Here is a 21,512-nt window from a genome sequence, read left to right as displayed (position 1 = left end):
TAACCAGCTGTAGCTAGAAGTGCCTCCTTCACCCCATTTTGGAGACCTTGGTTCTGACGGAAGAAAGCCGTATTTGCCCACTCCAAAGTGCATCAACGCCATCTTGGGTATTTGCCATTGACTTCGTCTCGCTAGCCTGGGAAGAACAGGGCACACCTCTCCCTGGTGGTCTAGTGGCTAGGATTCGGCGCTCTCACCGCCGCAGCCCGGGTTCGATTCCCGGTCAGGGAATTCTTCTTTGCCCTGGTAGCAGCTGGACACTATCGTCTGGGCTTCTGCTTCGTTAAGGGCCAAAAAATGCTCCGCCATCCATCGGCCTGGTTTTCTCAGTTCCGCTGAGCCTTGTCAAGCTTTTCGCGCTTTTAGTCCCACATGGCCAACTCGGCCAGCTGTTAAGAGACTAGGATAACCCACTGCTAACCAGCTGTAGCTAGAAGTGCCTCCTTCACCCCATTTTGGAGACCTTGGTTCTGACGGAAGAAAGCCGTATTTGCCCACTCCAAAGTGCATCAACGCCATCTTGGGTATTTGCCATTGACTTCGTCTCGCTAGCCTGGGAAAAACGGGGCACACCTCTCCCTGGTGGTCTAGTGGCTAGGATTCGGCGCTCTCACCGCCGCGGCCTGGGTTCGATTCCCGGTCAGGGAATTCTTCTTTGCCCTGGTAGCAGCTGGACACTATCGTCTGGGCTTCTGCTTCGTTAAGGGCCAAAAAATGCTCCGCCATCCATCGGCCTGGTTTTCTCAGTTGCGCTGAGCCTTGTCAAGCTTTTCGCGCTTTTAGGCCCACATGGTCAACTCGGCCAGCTGTTAAGAGACTAGGATAACCCACTGCTAACCAGCTGTAGCTAGAAGTGCCTCCTTCACCCCATTTTGGAGACCTTGGTTCTGACGGAAGAAAGCCGTATTTGCCCACTCCAAAGTGCATCAACGCCATCTTGGGTATTTGCCATTGACTTCGTCTCGCTAGCCTGGGAAGAACGGGGCACACCTCTCCCTGGTGGTCTAGTGGCTAGGATTCGGCGCTCTCACCGCCGCGGCCCGGGTTCGATTCCCGGTCAGGGAATTCTTCTTTGCCCTGGTAGCAGCTGGACACTATCGTCTGGGCTTCTGCTTCGTTAAGGGCCAAAAAATGCTCCGCCATCCATCGGCCTGGTTTTCTCAGTTGCGCTGAGCCTTGTCAAGCTTTTCGCGCTTTTAGGCCCACATGGTCAACTCGGCCAGCTGTTAAGAGACTAGGATAACCCACTGCTAACCAGCTGTAGCTAGAAGTGCCTCCTTCACCCCATTTTGGAGACCTTGGTTCTGACGGAAGAAAGCCGTATTTGCCCACTCCAAAGTGCATCAACGCCATCTTGGGTATTTGCCATTGACTTCGTCTCGCTAGCCTGGGAAGAACAGGGCACACCTCTCCCTGGTGGTCTAGTGGCTAGGATTCGGCGCTCTCACCGCCGCAGCCCGGGTTCGATTCCCGGTCAGGGAATTCTTCTTTGCCCTGGTAGCAGCTGGACACTATCGTCTGGGCTTCTGCTTCGTTAAGGGCCAAAAAATGCTCCGCCATCCATCGGCCTGGTTTTCTCAGTTCCGCTGAGCCTTGTCAAGCTTTTCGCGCTTTTAGGCCCACATGGCCAACTCGGCCAGCTGTTAAGAGACTAGGATAACCCACTGCTAACCAGCTGTAGCTAGAAGTGCCTCCTTCACCCCATTTTGGAGACCTTGGTTCTGACGGAAGAAAGCCGTATTTGCCCACTCCAAAGTGCATCAACGCCATCTTGGGTATTTGCCATTGACTTCGTCTCGCTAGCCTGGGAAAAACGGGGCACACCTCTCCCTGGTGGTCTAGTGGCTAGGATTCGGCGCTCTCACCGCCGCGGCCCGGGTTCGATTCCCGGTCAGGGAATTCTTCTTTGCCCTGGTAGCAGCTGGACACTATCGTCTGGGCTTCTGCTTCGTTAAGGGCCAAAAAATGCTCCGCCATCCATCGGCCTGGTTTTCTCAGTTGCGCTGAGCCTTGTCAAGCTTTTCGCGCTTTTAGGCCCACATGGTCAACTCGGCCAGCTGTTAAGAGACTAGGATAACCCACTGCTAACCAGCTGTAGCTAGAAGTGCCTCCTTCACCCCATTTTGGAGACCTTGGTTCTGACGGAAGAAAGCCGTATTTGCCCACTCCAAAGTGCATCAACGCCATCTTGGGTATTTGCCATTGACTTCGTCTCGCTAGCCTGGGAAGAACGGGGCACACCTCTCCCTGGTGGTCTAGTGGCTAGGATTCGGCGCTCTCACCGCCGTGGCCCGGGTTCGATTCCCGGTCAGGGAATTCTTCTTTGCCCTGGTAGCAGCTGGACACTATCGTCTGGGCTTCTGCTTCGTTAAGGGCCAAAAAATGCTCCGCCATCCATCGGCCTGGTTTTCTCAGTTGCGCTGAGCCTTGTCAAGCTTTTCGCGCTTTTAGGCCCACATGGTCAACTCGGCCAGCTGTTAAGAGACTAGGATAACCCACTGCTAACCAGCTGTAGCTAGAAGTGCCTCCTTCACCCCATTTTGGAGACCTTGGTTCTGACGGAAGAAAGCCGTATTTGCCCACTCCAAAGTGCATCAACGCCATCTTGGGTATTTGCCATTGACTTCGTCTCGCTAGCCTGGGAAGAACGGGGCACACCTCTCCCTGGTGGTCTAGTGGCTAGGATTCGGCGCTCTCACCGCCGCGGCCCGGGTTCGATTCCCGGTCAGGGAATTCTTCTTTGCCCTGGTAGCAGCTGGACACTATCGTCTGGGCTTCTGCTTCGTTAAGGGCCAAAAAATGCTCCGCCATCCATCGGCCTGGTTTTCTCAGTTGCGCTGAGCCTTGTCAAGCTTTTCGCGCTTTTAGGCCCACATGGTCAACTCGGCCAGCTGTTAAGAGACTAGGATAACCCACTGCTAACCAGCTGTAGCTAGAAGTGCCTCCTTCACCCCATTTTGGAGACCTTGGTTCTGACGGAAGAAAGCCGTATTTGCCCACTCCAAAGTGCATCAACGCCATCTTGGGTATTTGCCATTGACTTCGTCTCGCTAGCCTGGGAAGAACAGGGCACACCTCTCCCTGGTGGTCTAGTGGCTAGGATTCGGCGCTCTCACCGCCGCAGCCCGGGTTCGATTCCCGGTCAGGGAATTCTTCTTTGCCCTGGTAGCAGCTGGACACTATCGTCTGGGCTTCTGCTTCGTTAAGGGCCAAAAAATGCTCCGCCATCCATCGGCCTGGTTTTCTCAGTTCCGCTGAGCCTTGTCAAGCTTTTCGCGCTTTTAGGCCCACATGGCCAACTCGGCCAGCTGTTAAGAGACTAGGATAACCCACTGCTAACCAGCTGTAGCTAGAAGTGCCTCCTTCACCCCATTTTGGAGACCTTGGTTCTGACGGAAGAAAGCCGTATTTGCCCACTCCAAAGTGCATCAACGCCATCTTGGGTATTTGCCATTGACTTCGTCTCGCTAGCCTGGGAAAAACGGGGCACACCTCTCCCTGGTGGTCTAGTGGCTAGGATTCGGCGCTCTCACCGCCGCGGCCCGGGTTCGATTCCCGGTCAGGGAATTCTTCTTTGCCCTGGTAGCAGCTGGACACTATCGTCTGGGCTTCTGCTTCGTTAAGGGCCAAAAAATGCTCCGCCATCCATCGGCCTGGTTTTCTCAGTTGCGCTGAGCCTTGTCAAGCTTTTCGCGCTTTTAGGCCCACATGGTCAACTCGGCCAGCTGTTAAGAGACTAGGATAACCCACTGCTAACCAGCTGTAGCTAGAAGTGCCTCCTTCACCCCATTTTGGAGACCTTGGTTCTGACGGAAGAAAGCCGTATTTGCCCACTCCAAAGTGCATCAACGCCATCTTGGGTATTTGCCATTGACTTCGTCTCGCTAGCCTGGGAAGAACGGGGCACACCTCTCCCTGGTGGTCTAGTGGCTAGGATTCGGCGCTCTCACCGCCGCGGCCCGGGTTCGATTCCCGGTCAGGGAATTCTTCTTTGCCCTGGTAGCAGCTGGACACTATCGTCTGGGCTTCTGCTTCGTTAAGGGCCAAAAAATGCTCCGCCATCCATCGGCCTGGTTTTCTCAGTTGCGCTGAGCCTTGTCAAGCTTTTCGCGCTTTTAGGCCCACATGGTCAACTCGGCCAGCTGTTAAGAGACTAGGATAACCCACTGCTAACCAGCTGTAGCTAGAAGTGCCTCCTTCACCCCATTTTGGAGACCTTGGTTCTGACGGAAGAAAGCCGTATTTGCCCACTCCAAAGTGCATCAACGCCATCTTGGGTATTTGCCATTGACTTCGTCTCGCTAGCCTGGGAAGAACAGGGCACACCTCTCCCTGGTGGTCTAGTGGCTAGGATTCGGCGCTCTCACCGCCGCAGCCCGGGTTCGATTCCCGGTCAGGGAATTCTTCTTTGCCCTGGTAGCAGCTGGACACTATCGTCTGGGCTTCTGCTTCGTTAAGGGCCAAAAAATGCTCCGCCATCCATCGGCCTGGTTTTCTCAGTTCCGCTGAGCCTTGTCAAGCTTTTCGCGCTTTTAGGCCCACATGGCCAACTCGGCCAGCTGTTAAGAGACTAGGATAACCCACTGCTAACCAGCTGTAGCTAGAAGTGCCTCCTTCACCCCATTTTGGAGACCTTGGTTCTGACGGAAGAAAGCCGTATTTGCCCACTCCAAAGTGCATCAACGCCATCTTGGGTATTTGCCATTGACTTCGTCTCGCTAGCCTGGGAAAAACGGGGCACACCTCTCCCTGGTGGTCTAGTGGCTAGGATTCGGCGCTCTCACCGCCGCGGCCCGGGTTCGATTCCCGGTCAGGGAATTCTTCTTTGCCCTGGTAGCAGCTGGACACTATCGTCTGGGCTTCTGCTTCGTTAAGGGCCAAAAAATGCTCCGCCATCCATCGGCCTGGTTTTCTCAGTTGCGCTGAGCCTTGTCAAGCTTTTCGCGCTTTTAGGCCCACATGGTCAACTCGGCCAGCTGTTAAGAGACTAGGATAACCCACTGCTAACCAGCTGTAGCTAGAAGTGCCTCCTTCACCCCATTTTGGAGACCTTGGTTCTGACGGAAGAAAGCCGTATTTGCCCACTCCAAAGTGCATCAACGCCATCTTGGGTATTTGCCATTGACTTCGTCTCGCTAGCCTGGGAAGAACGGGGCACACCTCTCCCTGGTGGTCTAGTGGCTAGGATTCGGCGCTCTCACCGCCGCGGCCCGGGTTCGATTCCCGGTCAGGGAATTCTTCTTTGCCCTGGTAGCAGCTGGACACTATCGTCTGGGCTTCTGCTTCGTTAAGGGCCAAAAAATGCTCCGCCATCCATCGGCCTGGTTTTCTCAGTTGCGCTGAGCCTTGTCAAGCTTTTCGCGCTTTTAGGCCCACATGGTCAACTCGGCCAGCTGTTAAGAGACTAGGATAACCCACTGCTAACCAGCTGTAGCTAGAAGTGCCTCCTTCACCCCATTTTGGAGACCTTGGTTCTGACGGAAGAAAGCCGTATTTGCCCACTCCAAAGTGCATCAACGCCATCTTGGGTATTTGCCATTGACTTCGTCTCGCTAGCCTGGGAAGAACGGGGCACACCTCTCCCTGGTGGTCTAGTGGCTAGGATTCGGCGCTCTCACCGCCGCGGCCCGGGTTCGATTCCCGGTCAGGGAATTCTTCTTTGCCCTGGTAGCAGCTGGACACTATCGTCTGGGCTTCTGCTTCGTTAAGGGCCAAAAAATGCTCCGCCATCCATCGGCCTGGTTTTCTCAGTTGCGCTGAGCCTTGTCAAGCTTTTCGCGCTTTTAGGCCCACATGGTCAACTCGGCCAGCTGTTAAGAGACTAGGATAACCCACTGCTAACCAGCTGTAGCTAGAAGTGCCTCCTTCACCCCATTTTGGAGACCTTGGTTCTGACGGAAGAAAGCCGTATTTGCCCACTCCAAAGTGCATCAACGCCATCTTGGGTATTTGCCATTGACTTCGTCTCGCTAGCCTGGGAAGAACAGGGCACACCTCTCCCTGGTGGTCTAGTGGCTAGGATTCGGCGCTCTCACCGCCGCAGCCCGGGTTCGATTCCCGGTCAGGGAATTCTTCTTTGCCCTGGTAGCAGCTGGACACTATCGTCTGGGCTTCTGCTTCGTTAAGGGCCAAAAAATGCTCCGCCATCCATCGGCCTGGTTTTCTCAGTTCCGCTGAGCCTTGTCAAGCTTTTCGCGCTTTTAGGCCCACATGGCCAACTCGGCCAGCTGTTAAGAGACTAGGATAACCCACTGCTAACCAGCTGTAGCTAGAAGTGCCTCCTTCACCCCATTTTGGAGACCTTGGTTCTGACGGAAGAAAGCCGTATTTGCCCACTCCAAAGTGCATCAACGCCATCTTGGGTATTTGCCATTGACTTCGTCTCGCTAGCCTGGGAAAAACGGGGCACACCTCTCCCTGGTGGTCTAGTGGCTAGGATTCGGCGCTCTCACCGCCGCGGCCCGGGTTCGATTCCCGGTCAGGGAATTCTTCTTTGCCCTGGTAGCAGCTGGACACTATCGTCTGGGCTTCTGCTTCGTTAAGGGCCAAAAAATGCTCCGCCATCCATCGGCCTGGTTTTCTCAGTTCCGCTGAGCCTTGTCAAGCTTTTCGCGCTTTTAGGCCCACATGGCCAACTCGGCCAGCTGTTAAGAGACTAGGATAACCCACTGCTAACCAGCTGTAGCTAGAAGTGCCTCCTTCACCCCATTTTGGAGACCTTGGTTCTGACGGAAGAAAGCCGTATTTGCCCACTCCAAAGTGCATCAACGCCATCTTGGGTATTTGCCATTGACTTCGTCTCGCTAGCCTGGGAAAAACGGGGCACACCTCTCCCTGGTGGTCTAGTGGCTAGGATTCGGCGCTCTCACCGCCGCGGCCCGGGTTCGATTCCCGGTCAGGGAATTCTTCTTTGCCCTGGTAGCAGCTGGACACTATCGTCTGGGCTTCTGCTTCGTTAAGGGCCAAAAAATGCTCCGCCATCCATCGGCCTGGTTTTCTCAGTTGCGCTGAGCCTTGTCAAGCTTTTCGCGCTTTTAGGCCCACATGGTCAACTCGGCCAGCTGTTAAGAGACTAGGATAACCCACTGCTAACCAGCTGTAGCTAGAAGTGCCTCCTTCACCCCATTTTGGAGACCTTGGTTCTGACGGAAGAAAGCCGTATTTGCCCACTCCAAAGTGCATCAACGCCATCTTGGGTATTTGCCATTGACTTCGTCTCGCTAGCCTGGGAAAAACGGGGCACACCTCTCCCTGGTGGTCTAGTGGCTAGGATTCGGCGCTCTCACCGCCGCGGCCCGGGTTCGATTCCCGGTCAGGGAATTCTTCTTTGCCCTGGTAGCAGCTGGACACTATCGTCTGGGCTTCTGCTTCGTTAAGGGCCAAAAAATGCTCCGCCATCCATCGGCCTGGTTTTCTCAGTTGCGCTGAGCCTTGTCAAGCTTTTCGCGCTTTTAGGCCCACATGGTCAACTCGGCCAGCTGTTAAGAGACTAGGATAACCCACTGCTAACCAGCTGTAGCTAGAAGTGCCTCCTTCACCCCATTTTGGAGACCTTGGTTCTGACGGAAGAAAGCCGTATTTGCCCACTCCAAAGTGCATCAACGCCATCTTGGGTATTTGCCATTGACTTCGTCTCGCTAGCCTGGGAAGAACGGGGCACACCTCTCCCTGGTGGTCTAGTGGCTAGGATTCGGCGCTCTCACCGCCGCGGCCCGGGTTCGATTCCCGGTCAGGGAATTCTTCTTTGCCCTGGTAGCAGCTGGACACTATCGTCTGGGCTTCTGCTTCGTTAAGGGCCAAAAAATGCTCCGCCATCCATCGGCCTGGTTTTCTCAGTTGCGCTGAGCCTTGTCAAGCTTTTCGCGCTTTTAGGCCCACATGGTCAACTCGGCCAGCTGTTAAGAGACTAGGATAACCCACTGCTAACCAGCTGTAGCTAGAAGTGCCTCCTTCACCCCATTTTGGAGACCTTGGTTCTGACGGAAGAAAGCCGTATTTGCCCACTCCAAAGTGCATCAACGCCATCTTGGGTATTTGCCATTGACTTCGTCTCGCTAGCCTGGGAAGAACAGGGCACACCTCTCCCTGGTGGTCTAGTGGCTAGGATTCGGCGCTCTCACCGCCGCAGCCCGGGTTCGATTCCCGGTCAGGGAATTCTTCTTTGCCCTGGTAGCAGCTGGACACTATCGTCTGGGCTTCTGCTTCGTTAAGGGCCAAAAAATGCTCCGCCATCCATCGGCCTGGTTTTCTCAGTTCCGCTGAGCCTTGTCAAGCTTTTCGCGCTTTTAGGCCCACATGGCCAACTCGGCCAGCTGTTAAGAGACTAGGATAACCCACTGCTAACCAGCTGTAGCTAGAAGTGCCTCCTTCACCCCATTTTGGAGACCTTGGTTCTGACGGAAGAAAGCCGTATTTGCCCACTCCAAAGTGCATCAACGCCATCTTGGGTATTTGCCATTGACTTCGTCTCGCTAGCCTGGGAAAAACGGGGCACACCTCTCCCTGGTGGTCTAGTGGCTAGGATTCGGCGCTCTCACCGCCGCGGCCCGGGTTCGATTCCCGGTCAGGGAATTCTTCTTTGCCCTGGTAGCAGCTGGACACTATCGTCTGGGCTTCTGCTTCGTTAAGGGCCAAAAAATGCTCCGCCATCCATCGGCCTGGTTTTCTCAGTTCCGCTGAGCCTTGTCAAGCTTTTCGCGCTTTTAGGCCCACATGGCCAACTCGGCCAGCTGTTAAGAGACTAGGATAACCCACTGCTAACCAGCTGTAGCTAGAAGTGCCTCCTTCACCCCATTTTGGAGACCTTGGTTCTGACGGAAGAAAGCCGTATTTGCCCACTCCAAAGTGCATCAACGCCATCTTGGGTATTTGCCATTGACTTCGTCTCGCTAGCCTGGGAAAAACGGGGCACACCTCTCCCTGGTGGTTTAGTGGCTAGGATTCGGCGCTCTCACCGCCGCGGCCCGGGTTCGATTCCCGGTCAGGGAATTCTTCTTTGCCCTGGTAGCAGCTGGACACTATCGTCTGGGCTTCTGCTTCGTTAAGGGCCAAAAAATGCTCCGCCATCCATCGGCCTGGTTTTCTCAGTTGCGCTGAGCCTTGTCAAGCTTTTCGCGCTTTTAGGCCCACATGGTCAACTCGGCCAGCTGTTAAGAGACTAGGATAACCCACTGCTAACCAGCTGTAGCTAGAAGTGCCTCCTTCACCCCATTTTGGAGACCTTGGTTCTGACGGAAGAAAGCCGTATTTGCCCACTCCAAAGTGCATCAACGCCATCTTGGGTATTTGCCATTGACTTCGTCTCGCTAGCCTGGGAAGAACGGGGCACACCTCTCCCTGGTGGTCTAGTGGCTAGGATTCGGCGCTCTCACCGCCGCGGCCCGGGTTCGATTCCCGGTCAGGGAATTCTTCTTTGCCCTGGTAGCAGCTGGACACTATCGTCTGGGCTTCTGCTTCGTTAAGGGCCAAAAAATGCTCCGCCATCCATCGGCCTGGTTTTCTCAGTTGCGCTGAGCCTTGTCAAGCTTTTCGCGCTTTTAGGCCCACATGGTCAACTCGGCCAGCTGTTAAGAGACTAGGATAACCCACTGCTAACCAGCTGTAGCTAGAAGTGCCTCCTTCACCCCATTTTGGAGACCTTGGTTCTGACGGAAGAAAGCCGTATTTGCCCACTCCAAAGTGCATCAATGCCATCTTGGGTATTTGCCATTGACTTCGTCTCGCTAGCCTGGGAAGAACAGGGCACACCTCTCCCTGGTGGTCTAGTGGCTAGGATTCGGCGCTCTCACCGCCGCAGCCCGGGTTCGATTCCCGGTCAGGGAATTCTTCTTTGCCCTGGTAGCAGCTGGACACTATCGTCTGGGCTTCTGCTTCGTTAAGGGCCAAAAAATGCTCCGCCATCCATCGGCCTGGTTTTCTCAGTTCCGCTGAGCCTTGTCAAGCTTTTCGCGCTTTTAGGCCCACATGGCCAACTCGGCCAGCTGTTAAGAGACTAGGATAACCCACTGCTAACCAGCTGTAGCTAGAAGTGCCTCCTTCACCCCATTTTGGAGACCTTGGTTCTGACGGAAGAAAGCCGTATTTGCCCACTCCAAAGTGCATCAACGCCATCTTGGGTATTTGCCATTGACTTCGTCTCGCTAGCCTGGGAAAAACGGGGCACACCTCTCCCTGGTGGTCTAGTGGCTAGGATTCGGCGCTCTCACCGCCGCGGCCCGGGTTCGATTCCCGGTCAGGGAATTCTTCTTTGCCCTGGTAGCAGCTGGACACTATCGTCTGGGCTTCTGCTTCGTTAAGGGCCAAAAAATGCTCCGCCATCCATCGGCCTGGTTTTCTCAGTTGCGCTGAGCCTTGTCAAGCTTTTCGCGCTTTTAGGCCCACATGGTCAACTCGGCCAGCTGTTAAGAGACTAGGATAACCCACTGCTAACCAGCTGTAGCTAGAAGTGCCTCCTTCACCCCATTTTGGAGACCTTGGTTCTGACGGAAGAAAGCCGTATTTGCCCACTCCAAAGTGCATCAACGCCATCTTGGGTATTTGCCATTGACTTCGTCTCGCTAGCCTGGGAAGAACGGGGCACACCTCTCCCTGGTGGTCTAGTGGCTAGGATTCGGCGCTCTCACCGCCGCGGCCCGGGTTCGATTCCCGGTCAGGGAATTCTTCTTTGCCCTGGTAGCAGCTGGACACTATCGTCTGGGCTTCTGCTTCGTTAAGGGCCAAAAAATGCTCCGCCATCCATCGGCCTGGTTTTCTCAGTTGCGCTGAGCCTTGTCAAGCTTTTCGCGCTTTTAGGCCCACATGGTCAACTCGGCCAGCTGTTAAGAGACTAGGATAACCCACTGCTAACCAGCTGTAGCTAGAAGTGCCTCCTTCACCCCATTTTGGAGACCTTGGTTCTGACGGAAGAAAGCCGTATTTGCCCACTCCAAAGTGCATCAACGCCATCTTGGGTATTTGCCATTGACTTCGTCTCGCTAGCCTGGGAAGAACAGGGCACACCTCTCCCTGGTGGTCTAGTGGCTAGGATTCGGCGCTCTCACCGCCGCAGCCCGGGTTCGATTCCCGGTCAGGGAATTCTTCTTTGCCCTGGTAGCAGCTGGACACTATCGTCTGGGCTTCTGCTTCGTTAAGGGCCAAAAAATGCTCCGCCATCCATCGGCCTGGTTTTCTCAGTTCCGCTGAGCCTTGTCAAGCTTTTCGCGCTTTTAGGCCCACATGGCCAACTCGGCCAGCTGTTAAGAGACTAGGATAACCCACTGCTAACCAGCTGTAGCTAGAAGTGCCTCCTTCACCCCATTTTGGAGACCTTGGTTCTGACGGAAGAAAGCCGTATTTGCCCACTCCAAAGTGCATCAACGCCATCTTGGGTATTTGCCATTGACTTCGTCTCGCTAGCCTGGGAAAAACGGGGCACACCTCTCCCTGGTGGTCTAGTGGCTAGGATTCGGCGCTCTCACCGCCGCGGCCCGGGTTCGATTCCCGGTCAGGGAATTCTTCTTTGCCCTGGTAGCAGCTGGACACTATCGTCTGGGCTTCTGCTTCGTTAAGGGCCAAAAAATGCTCCGCCATCCATCGGCCTGGTTTTCTCAGTTGCGCTGAGCCTTGTCAAGCTTTTCGCGCTTTTAGGCCCACATGGTCAACTCGGCCAGCTGTTAAGAGACTAGGATAACCCACTGCTAACCAGCTGTAGCTAGAAGTGCCTCCTTCACCCCATTTTGGAGACCTTGGTTCTGACGGAAGAAAGCCGTATTTGCCCACTCCAAAGTGCATCAACGCCATCTTGGGTATTTGCCATTGACTTCGTCTCGCTAGCCTGGGAAGAACGGGGCACACCTCTCCCTGGTGGTCTAGTGGCTAGGATTCGGCGCTCTCACCGCCGCGGCCCGGGTTCGATTCCCGGTCAGGGAATTCTTCTTTGCCCTGGTAGCAGCTGGACACTATCGTCTGGGCTTCTGCTTCGTTAAGGGCCAAAAAATGCTCCGCCATCCATCGGCCTGGTTTTCTCAGTTGCGCTGAGCCTTGTCAAGCTTTTCGCGCTTTTAGGCCCACATGGTCAACTCGGCCAGCTGTTAAGAGACTAGGATAACCCACTGCTAACCAGCTGTAGCTAGAAGTGCCTCCTTCACCCCATTTTGGAGACCTTGGTTCTGACGGAAGAAAGCCGTATTTGCCCACTCCAAAGTGCATCAACGCCATCTTGGGTATTTGCCATTGACTTCGTCTCGCTAGCCTGGGAAGAACAGGGCACACCTCTCCCTGGTGGTCTAGTGGCTAGGATTCGGCGCTCTCACCGCCGCAGCCCGGGTTCGATTCCCGGTCAGGGAATTCTTCTTTGCCCTGGTAGCAGCTGGACACTATCGTCTGGGCTTCTGCTTCGTTAAGGGCCAAAAAATGCTCCGCCATCCATCAGCCTGGTTTTCTCAGTTCCGCTGAGCCTTGTCAAGCTTTTCGCGCTTTTAGGCCCACATGGCCAACTCGGCCAGCTGTTAAGAGACTAGGATAACCCACTGCTAACCAGCTGTAGCTAGAAGTGCCTCCTTCACCCCATTTTGGAGACCTTGGTTCTGACGGAAGAAAGCCGTATTTGCCCACTCCAAAGTGCATCAACGCCATCTTGGGTATTTGCCATTGACTTCGTCTCGCTAGCCTGGGAAAAACGGGGCACACCTCTCCCTGGTGGTCTAGTGGCTAGGATTCGGCGCTCTCACCGCCGCGGCCCGGGTTCGATTCCCGGTCAGGGAATTCTTCTTTGCCCTGGTAGCAGCTGGACACTATCGTCTGGGCTTCTGCTTCGTTAAGGGCCAAAAAATGCTCCGCCATCCATCGGCCTGGTTTTCTCAGTTGCGCTGAGCCTTGTCAAGCTTTTCGCGCTTTTAGGCCCACATGGTCAACTCGGCCAGCTGTTAAGAGACTAGGATAACCCACTGCTAACCAGCTGTAGCTAGAAGTGCCTCCTTCACCCCATTTTGGAGACCTTGGTTCTGACGGAAGAAAGCCGTATTTGCCCACTCCAAAGTGCATCAACGCCATCTTGGGTATTTGCCATTGACTTCGTCTCGCTAGCCTGGGAAGAACGGGGCACACCTCTCCCTGGTGGTCTAGTGGCTAGGATTCGGCGCTCTCACCGCCGCGGCCCGGGTTCGATTCCCGGTCAGGGAATTCTTCTTTGCCCTGGTAGCAGCTGGACACTATCGTCTGGGCTTCTGCTTCGTTAAGGGCCAAAAAATGCTCCGCCATCCATCGGCCTGGTTTTCTCAGTTGCGCTGAGCCTTGTCAAGCTTTTCGCGCTTTTAGGCCCACATGGTCAACTCGGCCAGCTGTTAAGAGACTAGGATAACCCACTGCTAACCAGCTGTAGCTAGAAGTGCCTCCTTCACCCCATTTTGGAGACCTTGGTTCTGACGGAAGAAAGCCGTATTTGCCCACTCCAAAGTGCATCAACGCCATCTTGGGTATTTGCCATTGACTTCATCTCGCTAGCCTGGGAAGATTGGGGCACACCTCTCCCTGGTGGTCTAGTGGCTAGGATTCGGCGCTCTCACCGCCGCAGCCCGGGTTCGATTCCCGGTCAGGGAATTCTTCTTTGCCCTGGTAGCAGCTGGACACTATCGTCTGGGCTTCTGCTTCGTTAAGGGCCAAAAAATGCTCCGCCATCCATCGGCCTGGTTTTCTCAGTTCCGCTGAGCCTTGTCAAGCTTTTCGCGCTTTTAGGCCCACATGGCCAACTCGGCCAGCTGTTAAGAGACTAGGATAACCCACTGCTAACCAGCTGTAGCTAGAAGTGCCTCCTTCACCCCATTTTGGAGACCTTGGTTCTGACGGAAGAAAGCCGTATTTGCCCACTCCAAAGTGCATCAACGCCATCTTGGGTATTTGCCATTGACTTCGTCTCGCTAGCCTGGGAAAAACAGGGCACACCTCTCCCTGGTGGTCTAGTGGCTAGGATTCGGCGCTCTCACCGCCGCGGCCCGGGTTCGATTCCCGGTCAGGGAATTCTTCTTTGCCCTGGTAGCAGCTGGACACTATCGTCTGGGCTTCTGCTTCGTTAAGGGCCAAAAAATGCTCCGCCATCCATCGGCCTGGTTTTCTCAGTTGCGCTGAGCCTTGTCAAGCTTTTCGCGCTTTTAGGCCCACATGGTCAACTCGGCCAGCTGTTAAGAGACTAGGATAACCCACTGCTAACCAGCTGTAGCTAGAAGTGCCTCCTTCACCCCATTTTGGAGACCTTGGTTCTGACGGAAGAAAGCCGTATTTGCCCACTCCAAAGTGCATCAACGCCATCTTGGGTATTTGCCATTGACTTCGTCTCGCTAGCCTGGGAAGAACGGGGCACACCTCTCCCTGGTGGTCTAGTGGCTAGGATTCGGCGCTCTCACCGCCGCGGCCCGGGTTCGATTCCCGGTCAGGGAATTCTTCTTTGCCCTGGTAGCAGCTGGACACTATCGTCTGGGCTTCTGCTTCGTTAAGGGCCAAAAAATGCTCCGCCATCCATCGGCCTGGTTTTCTCAGTTGCGCTGAGCCTTGTCAAGCTTTTCGCGCTTTTAGGCCCACATGGTCAACTCGGCCAGCTGTTAAGAGACTAGGATAACCCACTGCTAACCAGCTGTAGCTAGAAGTGCCTCCTTCACCCCATTTTGGAGACCTTGGTTCTGACGGAAGAAAGCCGTATTTGCCCACTCCAAAGTGCATCAACGCCATCTTGGGTATTTGCCATTGACTTCGTCTCGCTAGCCTGGGAAGAACAGGGCACACCTCTCCCTGGTGGTCTAGTGGCTAGGATTCGGCGCTCTCACCGCCGCAGCCCGGGTTCGATTCCCGGTCAGGGAATTCTTCTTTGCCCTGGTAGCAGCTGGACACTATCGTCTGGGCTTCTGCTTCGTTAAGGGCCAAAAAATGCTCCGCCATCCATCGGCCTGGTTTTCTCAGTTCCGCTGAGCCTTGTCAAGCTTTTCGCGCTTTTAGGCCCACATGGCCAACTCGGCCAGCTGTTAAGAGACTAGGATAACCCACTGCTAACCAGCTGTAGCTAGAAGTGCCTCCTTCACCCCATTTTGGAGACCTTGGTTCTGACGGAAGAAAGCCGTATTTGCCCACTCCAAAGTGCATCAACGCCATCTTGGGTATTTGCCATTGACTTCGTCTCGCTAGCCTGGGAAAAACGGGGCACACCTCTCCCTGGTGGTCTAGTGGCTAGGATTCGGCGCTCTCACCGCCGCGGCCCGGGTTCGATTCCCGGTCAGGGAATTCTTCTTTGCCCTGGTAGCAGCTGGACACTATCGTCTGGGCTTCTGCTTCGTTAAGGGCCAAAAAATGCTCCGCCATCCATCGGCCTGGTTTTCTCAGTTGCGCTGAGCCTTGTCAAGCTTTTCGCGCTTTTAGGCCCACATGGTCAACTCGGCCAGCTGTTAAGAGACTAGGATAACCCACTGCTAACCAGCTGTAGCTAGAAGTGCCTCCTTCACCCCATTTTGGAGACCTTGGTTCTGACGGAAGAAAGCCGTATTTGCCCACTCCAAAGTGCATCAACGCCATCTTGGGTATTTGCCATTGACTTCGTCTCGCTAGCCTGGGAAGAACGGGGCACACCTCTCCCTGGTGGTCTAGTGGCTAGGATTCGGCGCTCTCACCGCCGCGGCCCGGGTTCGATTCCCGGTCAGGGAATTCTTCTTTGCCCTGGTAGCAGCTGGACACTATCGTCTGGGCTTCTGCTTCGTTAAGGGCCAAAAAATGCTCCGCCATCCATCGGCCTGGTTTTCTCAGTTGCGCTGAGCCTTGTCAAGCTTTTCGCGCTTTTAGGCCCACATGGTCAACTCGGCCAGCTGTTAAGAGACTAGGATAACCCACTGCTAACCAGCTGTAGCTAGAAGTGCCTCCTTCACCCCATTTTGGAGACCTTGGTTCTGACGGAAGAAAGCCGTATTTGCCCACTCCAAAGTGCATCAACGCCATCTTGGGTATTTGCCATTGACTTCGTCTCGCTAGCCTGGGAAGAACAGGGCACACCTCTCCCTGGTGGTCTAGTGGCTAGGATTCGGCGCTCTCACCGCCGCAGCCCGGGTTCGATTCCCGGTCAGGGAATTCTTCTTTGCCCTGGTAGCAGCTGGACACTATCGTCTGGGCTTCTGCTTCGTTAAGGGCCAAAAAATGCTCCGCCATCCATCGGCCTGGTTTTCTCAGTTCCGCTGAGCCTTGTCAAGCTTTTCGCGCTTTTAGGCCCACATGGCCAACTCGGCCAGCTGTTAAGAGACTAGGATAACCCACTGCTAACCAGCTGTAGCTAGAAGTGCCTCCTTCACCCCATTTTGGAGACCTTGGTTCTGACGGAAGAAAGCCGTATTTGCCCACTCCAAAGTGCATCAACGCCATCTTGGGTATTTGCCATTGACTTCGTCTCGCTAGCCTGGGAAAAACGGGGCACACCTCTCCCTGGTGGTCTAGTGGCTAGGATTCGGCGCTCTCACCGCCGCGGCCCGGGTTCGATTCCCGGTCAGGGAATTCTTCTTTGCCCTGGTAGCAGCTGGACACTATCGTCTGGGCTTCTGCTTCGTTAAGGGCCAAAAAATGCTCCGCCATCCATCGGCCTGGTTTTCTCAGTTGCGCTGAGCCTTGTCAAGCTTTTCGCGCTTTTAGGCCCACATGGTCAACTCGGCCAGCTGTTAAGAGACTAGGATAACCCACTGCTAACCAGCTGTAGCTAGAAGTGCCTCCTTCACCCCATTTTGGAGACCTTGGTTCTGACGGAAGAAAGCCGTATTTGCCCACTCCAAAGTGCATCAACGCCATCTTGGGTATTTGCCATTGACTTCGTCTCGCTAGCCTGGGAAGAACGGGGCACACCTCTCCCTGGTGGTCTAGTGGCTAGGATTCGGCGCTCTCACCGCCGCGGCCCGGGTTCGATTCCCGGTCAGGGAATTCTTCTTTGCCCTGGTAGCAGCTGGACACTATCGTCTGGGCTTCTGCTTCGTTAAGGGCCAAAAAATGCTCCGCCATCCATCGGCCTGGTTTTCTCAGTTGCGCTGAGCCTTGTCAAGCTTTTCGCGCTTTTAGGCCCACATGGTCAACTCGGCCAGCTGTTAAGAGACTAGGATAACCCACTGCTAACCAGCTGTAGCTAGAAGTGCCTCCTTCACCCCATTTTGGAGACCTTGGTTCTGACGGAAGAAAGCCGTATTTGCCCACTCCAAAGTGCATCAACGCCATCTTGGGTATTTGCCATTGACTTCGTCTCGCTAGCCTGGGAAGAACAGGGCACACCTCTCCCTGGTGGTCTAGTGGCTAGGATTCGGCGCTCTCACCGCCGCAGCCCGGGTTCGATTCCCGGTCAGGGAATTCTTCTTTGCCCTGGTAGCAGCTGGACACTATCGTCTGGGCTTCTGCTTCGTTAAGGGCCAAAAAATGCTCCGCCATCCATCAGCCTGGTTTTCTCAGTTCCGCTGAGCCTTGTCAAGCTTTTCGCGCTTTTAGGCCCACATGGCCAACTCGGCCAGCTGTTAAGAGACTAGGATAACCCACTGCTAACCAGCTGTAGCTAGAAGTGCCTCCTTCACCCCATTTTGGAGACCTTGGTTCTGACGGAAGAAAGCCGTATTTGCCCACTCCAAAGTGCATCAACGCCATCTTGGGTATTTGCCATTGACTTCGTCTCGCTAGCCTGGGAAAAACGGGGCACACCTCTCCCTGGTGGTCTAGTGGCTAGGATTCGGCGCTCTCACCGCCGCGGCCCGGGTTCGATTCCCGGTCAGGGAATTCTTCTTTGCCCTGGTAGCAGCTGGACACTATCGTCTGGGCTTCTGCTTCGTTAAGGGCCAAAAAATGCTCCGCCATCCATCGGCCTGGTTTTCTCAGTTGCGCTGAGCCTTGTCAAGCTTTTCGCGCTTTTAGGCCCACATGGTCAACTCGGCCAGCTGTTAAGAGACTAGGATAACCCACTGCTAACCAGCTGTAGCTAGAAGTGCCTCCTTCACCCCATTTTGGAGACCTTGGTTCTGACGGAAGAAAGCCGTATTTGCCCACTCCAAAGTGCATCAACGCCATCTTGGGTATTTGCCATTGACTTCGTCTCGCTAGCCTGGGAAGAACGGGGCACACCTCTCCCTGGTGGTCTAGTGGCTAGGATTCGGCGCTCTCACCGCCGCGGCCCGGGTTCGATTCCCGGTCAGGGAATTCTTCTTTGCCCTGGTAGCAGCTGGACACTATCGTCTGGGCTTCTGCTTCGTTAAGGGCCAAAAAATGCTCCGCCATCCATCGGCCTGGTTTTCTCAGTTGCGCTGAGCCTTGTCAAGCTTTTCGCGCTTTTAGGCCCACATGGTCAACTCGGCCAGCTGTTAAGAGACTAGGATAACCCACTGCTAACCAGCTGTAGCTAGAAGTGCCTCCTTCACCCCATTTTGGAGACCTTGGTTCTGACGGAAGAAAGCCGTATTTGCCCACTCCAAAGTGCATCAACGCCATCTTGGGTATTTGCCATTGACTTCGTCTCGCTAGCCTGGGAAGAACAGGGCACACCTCTCCCTGGTGGTCTAGTGGCTAGGATTCGGCGCTCTCACCGCCGCAGCCCGGGTTCGATTCCCGGTCAGGGAATTCTTCTTTGCCCTGGTAGCAGCTGGACACTATCGTCTGGGCTTCTGCTTCGTTAAGGGCCAAAAAATGCTCCGCCATCCATCGGCCTGGTTTTCTCAGTTCCGCTGAGCCTTGTCAAGCTTTTCGCGCTTTTAGGCCCACATGGCCAACTCGGCCAGCTGTTAAGAGACTAGGATAACCCACTGCTAACCAGCTGTAGCTAGAAGTGCCTCCTTCACCCCATTTTGGAGACCTTGGTTCTGACGGAAGAAAGCCGTATTTGCCCACTCCAAAGTGCATCAACGCCATCTTGGGTATTTGCCATTGACTTCGTCTCGCTAGCCTGGGAAAAACAGGGCACACCTCTCCCTGGTGGTCTAGTGGCTAGGATTCGGCGCTCTCACCGCCGCGGCCCGGGTTCGATTCCCGGTCAGGGAATTCTTCTTTGCCCTGGTAGCAGCTGGACACTATCGTCTGGGCTTCTGCTTCGTTAAGGGCCAAAAAATGCTCCGCCATCCATCGGCCTGGTTTTCTCAGTTGCGCTGAGCCTTGTCAAGCTTTTCGCGCTTTTAGGCCCACATGGTCAACTCGGCCAGCTGTTAAGAGACTAGGATAACCCACTGCTAACCAGCTGTAGCTAGAAGTGCCTCCTTCACCCCATTTTGGAGACCTTGGTTCTGACGGAAGAAAGCCGTATTTGCCCACTCCAAAGTGCATCAACGCCATCTTGGGTATTTGCCATTGACTTCGTCTCGCTAGCCTGGGAAGAACGGGGCACACCTCTCCCTGGTGGTCTAGTGGCTAGGATTCGGCGCTCTCACCGCCGCGGCCCGGGTTCGATTCCCGGTCAGGGAATTCTTCTTTGCCCTGGTAGCAGCTGGACACTATCGTCTGGGCTTCTGCTTCGTTAAGGGCCAAAAAATGCTCCGCCATCCATCGGCCTGGTTTTCTCAGTTGCGCTGAGCCTTGTCAAGCTTTTCGCGCTTTTAGGCCCACATGGTCAACTCGGCCAGCTGTTAAGAGACTAGGATAACCCACTGCTAACCAGCTGTAGCTAGAAGTGCCTCCTTCACCCCATTTTGGAGACCTTGGTTCTGACGGAAGAAAGCCGTATTTGCCCACTCCAAAGTGCATCAACGCCATCTTGGGTATTTGCCATTGACTTCGTCTCGCTAGCCTGGGAAGAACAGGGCACACCTCTCCCTGGTGGTCTAGTGGCTAGGATTCGGCGCTCTCACCGCCGCAGCCCGGGTTCGATTCCCGGTCAGGGAATTCTTCTTTGCCCTGGTAGCAGCTGGACACTATCGTCTGGGCTTCTGCTTCGTTAAGGGCCAAAAAATGCTCCGCCATCCATCGGCCTGGTTTTCTCAGTTCCGCTGAGCCTTGTCAAGCTTTTCGCGCTTTTAGGCCCACATGGCCAACTCGGCCAGCTGTTAAGAGACTAGGATAACCCACTGCTAACCAGCTGTAGCTAGAAGTGCCTCCTTCACCCCATTTTGGAGACCTTGGTTCTGACGGAAGAAAGCCGTATTTGCCCACTCCAAAGTGCATCAACGCCATCTTGGGTATTTGCCATTGACTTCGTCTCGCTAGCCTGGGAAAAACGGGGCACACCTCTCCCTGGTGGTCTAGTGGCTAGGATTCGGCGCTCTCACCGCCGCGGCCCGGGTTCGATTCCCGGTCAGGGAATTCTTCTTTGCCCTGGTAGCAGCTGGACACTATCGTCTGGGCTTCTGCTTCGTTAAGGGCCAAAAAATGCTCCGCCATCCATCGGCCTGGTTTTCTCAGTTGCGCTGAGCCTTGTCAAGCTTTTCGCGCTTTTAGGCCCACATGGTCAACTCGGCCAGCTGTTAAGAGACTAGGATAACCCACTGCTAACCAGCTGTAGCTAGAAGTGCCTCCTTCACCCCATTTTGGAGACCTTGGTTCTGACGGAAGAAAGCCGTATTTGCCCACTCCAAAGTGCATCAACGCCATCTTGGGTATTTGCCATTGACTTCGTCTCGCTAGCCTGGGAAGAACGGGGCACACCTCTCCCTGGTGGTCTAGTGGCTAGGATTCGGCGCTCTCACCGCCGCGGCCCGGGTTCGATTCCCGGTCAGGGAATTCTTCTTTGCCCTGGTAGCAGCTGGACACTATCGTCTGGGCTTCTGCTTCGTTAAGGGCCAAAAAATGCTCCGCCATCCATCGGCCTGGTTTTCTCAGTTGCGCTGAGCCTTGTCAAGCTTTTCGCGCTTTTAGGCCCACATGGTCAACTCGGCCAGCTGTTAAGAGACTAGGATAACCCACTGCTAACCAGCTGTAGCTAGAAGTGCCTCCTTCACCCCATTTTGGAGACCTTGGTTCTGACGGAAGAAAGCCGTATTTGCCCACTCCAAAGTGCATCAACGCCATCTTGGGTATTTGCCATTGACTTCGTCTCGCTAGCCTGGGAAGAACAGGGCACACCTCTCCCTGGTGGTCTAGTGGCTAGGATTCGGCGCTCTCACCGCCGCAGCCCGGGTTCGATTCCCGGTCAGGGAATTCTTCTTTGCCCTGGTAGCAGCTGGACACTATCGTCTGGGCTTCTGCTTCGTTAAGGGCCAAAAAATGCTCCGCCATCCATCGGCCTGGTTTTCTCAGTTCCGCTGAGCCTTGTCAAGCTTTTCGCGCTTTTAGGCCCACATGGCCAACTCGGCCAGCTGTTAAGAGACTAGGATAACCCACTGCTAACCAGCTGTAGCTAGAAGTGCCTCCTTCACCCCATTTTGGAGACCTTGGTTCTGACGGAAGAAAGCCGTATTTGCCCACTCCAAAGTGCATCAACGCCATCTTGGGTATTTGCCATTGACTTCGTCTCGCTAGCCTGGGAAAAACGGGGCACACCTCTCCCTGGTGGTCTAGTGGCTAGGATTCGGCGCTCTCACCGCCGCGGCCCGGGTTCGATTCCCGGTCAGGGAATTCTTCTTTGCCCT

General features: G+C 54.7%; 34 non-coding genes across 34 annotated transcripts; all 34 read left to right on the top strand.

Annotated features, from left to right (window-relative positions):
• The first annotated feature begins 993 nt into the window (after positions 1-993).
• Positions 994-1,065, top strand: TRNAE-CUC (transfer RNA glutamic acid (anticodon CUC)). The gene has a single exon. It is a non-coding gene; the product is annotated as a tRNA-Glu (tRNA).
• Positions 1,066-1,827: 762 nt separating this feature from the next.
• On the top strand, positions 1,828-1,899 carry TRNAE-CUC (transfer RNA glutamic acid (anticodon CUC)). The gene has a single exon. It is a non-coding gene; the product is annotated as a tRNA-Glu (tRNA).
• Positions 1,900-2,244: 345 nt separating this feature from the next.
• On the top strand, positions 2,245-2,316 carry TRNAE-CUC (transfer RNA glutamic acid (anticodon CUC)). Its single transcript has one exon. It is a non-coding gene; the product is annotated as a tRNA-Glu (tRNA).
• A 345-nt stretch (positions 2,317-2,661) lies between these two features.
• TRNAE-CUC (transfer RNA glutamic acid (anticodon CUC)) lies at positions 2,662-2,733 on the top strand. Its single transcript has one exon. It is a non-coding gene; the product is annotated as a tRNA-Glu (tRNA).
• Positions 2,734-3,495: 762 nt separating this feature from the next.
• On the top strand, positions 3,496-3,567 carry TRNAE-CUC (transfer RNA glutamic acid (anticodon CUC)). The gene has a single exon. It is a non-coding gene; the product is annotated as a tRNA-Glu (tRNA).
• Positions 3,568-3,912: 345 nt separating this feature from the next.
• Positions 3,913-3,984, top strand: TRNAE-CUC (transfer RNA glutamic acid (anticodon CUC)). Its single transcript has one exon. It is a non-coding gene; the product is annotated as a tRNA-Glu (tRNA).
• A 762-nt stretch (positions 3,985-4,746) lies between these two features.
• On the top strand, positions 4,747-4,818 carry TRNAE-CUC (transfer RNA glutamic acid (anticodon CUC)). Its single transcript has one exon. It is a non-coding gene; the product is annotated as a tRNA-Glu (tRNA).
• Positions 4,819-5,163: 345 nt separating this feature from the next.
• TRNAE-CUC (transfer RNA glutamic acid (anticodon CUC)) lies at positions 5,164-5,235 on the top strand. Its single transcript has one exon. It is a non-coding gene; the product is annotated as a tRNA-Glu (tRNA).
• Positions 5,236-5,580: 345 nt separating this feature from the next.
• TRNAE-CUC (transfer RNA glutamic acid (anticodon CUC)) lies at positions 5,581-5,652 on the top strand. Its single transcript has one exon. It is a non-coding gene; the product is annotated as a tRNA-Glu (tRNA).
• Positions 5,653-6,414: 762 nt separating this feature from the next.
• On the top strand, positions 6,415-6,486 carry TRNAE-CUC (transfer RNA glutamic acid (anticodon CUC)). Its single transcript has one exon. It is a non-coding gene; the product is annotated as a tRNA-Glu (tRNA).
• Positions 6,487-6,831: 345 nt separating this feature from the next.
• TRNAE-CUC (transfer RNA glutamic acid (anticodon CUC)) lies at positions 6,832-6,903 on the top strand. The gene has a single exon. It is a non-coding gene; the product is annotated as a tRNA-Glu (tRNA).
• Positions 6,904-7,248: 345 nt separating this feature from the next.
• Positions 7,249-7,320, top strand: TRNAE-CUC (transfer RNA glutamic acid (anticodon CUC)). Its single transcript has one exon. It is a non-coding gene; the product is annotated as a tRNA-Glu (tRNA).
• A 345-nt stretch (positions 7,321-7,665) lies between these two features.
• On the top strand, positions 7,666-7,737 carry TRNAE-CUC (transfer RNA glutamic acid (anticodon CUC)). The gene has a single exon. It is a non-coding gene; the product is annotated as a tRNA-Glu (tRNA).
• Positions 7,738-8,499: 762 nt separating this feature from the next.
• TRNAE-CUC (transfer RNA glutamic acid (anticodon CUC)) lies at positions 8,500-8,571 on the top strand. The gene has a single exon. It is a non-coding gene; the product is annotated as a tRNA-Glu (tRNA).
• A 762-nt stretch (positions 8,572-9,333) lies between these two features.
• TRNAE-CUC (transfer RNA glutamic acid (anticodon CUC)) lies at positions 9,334-9,405 on the top strand. The gene has a single exon. It is a non-coding gene; the product is annotated as a tRNA-Glu (tRNA).
• Positions 9,406-10,167: 762 nt separating this feature from the next.
• Positions 10,168-10,239, top strand: TRNAE-CUC (transfer RNA glutamic acid (anticodon CUC)). The gene has a single exon. It is a non-coding gene; the product is annotated as a tRNA-Glu (tRNA).
• A 345-nt stretch (positions 10,240-10,584) lies between these two features.
• TRNAE-CUC (transfer RNA glutamic acid (anticodon CUC)) lies at positions 10,585-10,656 on the top strand. The gene has a single exon. It is a non-coding gene; the product is annotated as a tRNA-Glu (tRNA).
• A 762-nt stretch (positions 10,657-11,418) lies between these two features.
• On the top strand, positions 11,419-11,490 carry TRNAE-CUC (transfer RNA glutamic acid (anticodon CUC)). Its single transcript has one exon. It is a non-coding gene; the product is annotated as a tRNA-Glu (tRNA).
• Positions 11,491-11,835: 345 nt separating this feature from the next.
• Positions 11,836-11,907, top strand: TRNAE-CUC (transfer RNA glutamic acid (anticodon CUC)). Its single transcript has one exon. It is a non-coding gene; the product is annotated as a tRNA-Glu (tRNA).
• Positions 11,908-12,669: 762 nt separating this feature from the next.
• On the top strand, positions 12,670-12,741 carry TRNAE-CUC (transfer RNA glutamic acid (anticodon CUC)). The gene has a single exon. It is a non-coding gene; the product is annotated as a tRNA-Glu (tRNA).
• Positions 12,742-13,086: 345 nt separating this feature from the next.
• TRNAE-CUC (transfer RNA glutamic acid (anticodon CUC)) lies at positions 13,087-13,158 on the top strand. The gene has a single exon. It is a non-coding gene; the product is annotated as a tRNA-Glu (tRNA).
• Positions 13,159-13,920: 762 nt separating this feature from the next.
• On the top strand, positions 13,921-13,992 carry TRNAE-CUC (transfer RNA glutamic acid (anticodon CUC)). Its single transcript has one exon. It is a non-coding gene; the product is annotated as a tRNA-Glu (tRNA).
• A 345-nt stretch (positions 13,993-14,337) lies between these two features.
• On the top strand, positions 14,338-14,409 carry TRNAE-CUC (transfer RNA glutamic acid (anticodon CUC)). Its single transcript has one exon. It is a non-coding gene; the product is annotated as a tRNA-Glu (tRNA).
• A 762-nt stretch (positions 14,410-15,171) lies between these two features.
• On the top strand, positions 15,172-15,243 carry TRNAE-CUC (transfer RNA glutamic acid (anticodon CUC)). The gene has a single exon. It is a non-coding gene; the product is annotated as a tRNA-Glu (tRNA).
• A 345-nt stretch (positions 15,244-15,588) lies between these two features.
• Positions 15,589-15,660, top strand: TRNAE-CUC (transfer RNA glutamic acid (anticodon CUC)). The gene has a single exon. It is a non-coding gene; the product is annotated as a tRNA-Glu (tRNA).
• Positions 15,661-16,422: 762 nt separating this feature from the next.
• TRNAE-CUC (transfer RNA glutamic acid (anticodon CUC)) lies at positions 16,423-16,494 on the top strand. Its single transcript has one exon. It is a non-coding gene; the product is annotated as a tRNA-Glu (tRNA).
• Positions 16,495-16,839: 345 nt separating this feature from the next.
• TRNAE-CUC (transfer RNA glutamic acid (anticodon CUC)) lies at positions 16,840-16,911 on the top strand. The gene has a single exon. It is a non-coding gene; the product is annotated as a tRNA-Glu (tRNA).
• A 762-nt stretch (positions 16,912-17,673) lies between these two features.
• TRNAE-CUC (transfer RNA glutamic acid (anticodon CUC)) lies at positions 17,674-17,745 on the top strand. The gene has a single exon. It is a non-coding gene; the product is annotated as a tRNA-Glu (tRNA).
• A 345-nt stretch (positions 17,746-18,090) lies between these two features.
• On the top strand, positions 18,091-18,162 carry TRNAE-CUC (transfer RNA glutamic acid (anticodon CUC)). Its single transcript has one exon. It is a non-coding gene; the product is annotated as a tRNA-Glu (tRNA).
• Positions 18,163-18,924: 762 nt separating this feature from the next.
• On the top strand, positions 18,925-18,996 carry TRNAE-CUC (transfer RNA glutamic acid (anticodon CUC)). Its single transcript has one exon. It is a non-coding gene; the product is annotated as a tRNA-Glu (tRNA).
• Positions 18,997-19,341: 345 nt separating this feature from the next.
• On the top strand, positions 19,342-19,413 carry TRNAE-CUC (transfer RNA glutamic acid (anticodon CUC)). The gene has a single exon. It is a non-coding gene; the product is annotated as a tRNA-Glu (tRNA).
• Positions 19,414-20,175: 762 nt separating this feature from the next.
• TRNAE-CUC (transfer RNA glutamic acid (anticodon CUC)) lies at positions 20,176-20,247 on the top strand. The gene has a single exon. It is a non-coding gene; the product is annotated as a tRNA-Glu (tRNA).
• Positions 20,248-20,592: 345 nt separating this feature from the next.
• TRNAE-CUC (transfer RNA glutamic acid (anticodon CUC)) lies at positions 20,593-20,664 on the top strand. Its single transcript has one exon. It is a non-coding gene; the product is annotated as a tRNA-Glu (tRNA).
• A 762-nt stretch (positions 20,665-21,426) lies between these two features.
• Positions 21,427-21,498, top strand: TRNAE-CUC (transfer RNA glutamic acid (anticodon CUC)). Its single transcript has one exon. It is a non-coding gene; the product is annotated as a tRNA-Glu (tRNA).
• The last annotated feature ends 14 nt before the right edge of the window (positions 21,499-21,512 follow it).

Source organism: Lithobates pipiens, unplaced genomic scaffold (genome assembly GCF_037356315.1).
Source record: "Lithobates pipiens isolate NorthernLeopardFrog02 unplaced genomic scaffold, aLitPip1_a1.2 Scaffold_1, whole genome shotgun sequence".
Classification (NCBI taxonomy): Eukaryota; Metazoa; Chordata; class Amphibia; order Anura; family Ranidae; genus Lithobates; species Lithobates pipiens.
The sequence above is the reverse complement of the archived record's forward strand: the minus strand, read 5'-3'. Positions and strand labels throughout refer to the sequence as shown.